Genomic DNA, 2,219 nt, shown 5'->3' on the forward strand with positions numbered 1-2,219 from the left:
CCAAGTTACTCATGATCATTAACATAGGATGAGGAGACGCTCTTATAGCTCAAATTTGAGGCTAAATTAAAGCACATTAGAACAACCAAATTAGGGAGAGTAGGGAGTGACAATTCTTCTAAGATAATATTAGCTAATGCTTATTTAATGTGTATTTGACTTACACACTGTGATAAACCTTGTACATACCCGAATTTTATTCTCACAGTAGCCGTATTTAAATACCACTACTATATCTCAAAGTTAGAGGTTATAGAAGTTGATCAAGATCATTTAGCTACATTATGTGCGTTTTTGACATTCATATCTTTCTCTATACCTATCAATAGGGTTGAGTAATCAAGGCAGGTTGAGCTACATGACCTCTGAAAGGATGTCATGGAATTTGACATGCGGGTGCCTTGTAAGCCCAGTATTCAAACAGTGGTGGGAGAGGAAGTCAGGTGCAGAGGGAGAAGTGAAAGAAAGCTGAGAAAGTAAAAAGTAAACACTTGTTTTATTCATAAGAAAGTTCATTGCAAGGAAAATGGTGGAGATTGAGGTCAAGCAAGGGAGATTATTTTATCCTGAAGAGATTGGATAATGCATTTGAAGGTAAAGAAGTAATGATAAGAAGTAGATGGAAGAATCCAAAGATAGAAGATATAAGTAATGTCAGAATTTTTTAGAGGTGACAGGCAGCGATGTGATTGATAATGTGCTGGGGAATGAGTTGCTCTTCTTTGGATGCAGAGGGAGTACAGTTAGACCAGCTGAAAACAAACATACCAATAAACATCTGCCAAAGCTCTTGTTTTTCCTCATAACAATCCAAACATTCCTTATTCTGGAACCCAAGCTCTCCATTAATTGGTGCTACATTGCACTTCCCTCTCATCATGCCACAAGATAATCCTTTACACAGGCTAAGTCACTATGTCCACTGTCACTGAGATCTGCATACACCTCCTGTTTTCTCATTTCAATGTTTCTTTCTTGCAGAAAAAATTTGAACAGCATCAGCATTAATTATAAAATTATTCTTAATGAAATTTGTAAGTTTCTGTATCAATCAATTGAATTTAAAATCAAAGCTCAAAAATACCTGAACAAGTTTACGAAGTGTATCTTTTGGAAAGCAGAATTGGGCTTTTTGAGAAAAAAACTCATGCTTAGATATGTGATTGTTTTAATAATCAATAGAAATGTAGCTTTGTTCAACTATGTCCAATAAGGCAAACATTTGAATACAAAACATGTGTGAAGCACTGAGCATATAGAATAAATAAGGTGCAGAAAAGTTTCCTTCAGGAACTGTCTTGATTGGTATTGAATACTTAGGTTAACACATTCATTTTTGTTCTCTGTACTATATTAAAAATATAAACTCATTTTATATATAGATAAGTAGCAGGAGAATATATGAAAATAGTCATAAGAATAACAACACTTGAAAATATGCTATGTGCCAGGGACTGTGAACACTTAAATCAATTATCTTAATCCTCACAATCACACTACAAGGCTTTATATACTTTGAATACCCATCCTTTAATTATCAGCAAAGGGAAAATTAGAAACATAAATTATTTGTACAGAGCCACATAACTAGGTAGTAAATTGCAATCCAACTTGTCCTAATATAAGAGATCAAAAGTGTGTCTTAAAATCTTTCCAAGTGCTCACTTCAGCAGCACATATACCTGGTACTAAAATTGGAACGATACAGAGAAGATTAGCATGGTCCCTGCACAAGGATGACACAAATTCGTGAAGTGTTCTATATTTTTCATCTATGTAACAAGTGACTGATTGTCAGTTTACTGTACCAAAAGTTGGCATTTGAGAAGTAATGACAAGTCCTCACTAAACAACTACTGTGTGCTCGATAGTAGCCGAACCCTGCCCTGCTAATCCTTGTCTGCTCTTTTCTCTGTGATTGTTCTGCAGTAAATACAATATTAACATATGTGATAAATGAAACTCTGCATGTCTCACCAAAACAAAACAACAACAACAACAACAACAACAAAAATCCTCCCCCAAAAGCCCATATAAATAAATAGTATCTCTATATAAGTCCTGACCTGGACCTGGAATTATCAAAAGTTTGTGGATACAAAAAGAAATGGTGTTTAAAAATAGTAAGAAACCTACCTGGCTGGCCTGGCTCAGTGGTTGAACATCATCCTATGAACCAGGAGGTAACAGTTCGATTCCCAGTCAGGGCACATGCCCCG

The 2,219-nt window shown here is 35.5% G+C and overlaps 1 non-coding gene across 1 annotated transcript; it reads left to right on the top strand.

The window, feature by feature from the left end:
* Positions 1-1,657: 1,657 nt before the first annotated feature.
* On the top strand, positions 1,658-1,769 carry LOC139011822 (U6 spliceosomal RNA). Its single transcript, XR_011471655.1, has one exon. It is a non-coding gene; the product is annotated as a U6 spliceosomal RNA (small nuclear RNA).
* Positions 1,770-2,219: the final 450 nt, after the last annotated feature.

This window comes from Myotis yumanensis, unplaced genomic scaffold (assembly GCF_028538775.1).
Source record: "Myotis yumanensis isolate MYYU_CA2020_CCGP unplaced genomic scaffold, mMyoYum1.0.hap1 SCAF_5, whole genome shotgun sequence".
Lineage (NCBI taxonomy): Eukaryota > Metazoa > Chordata > Mammalia > Chiroptera > Vespertilionidae > Myotis > Myotis yumanensis.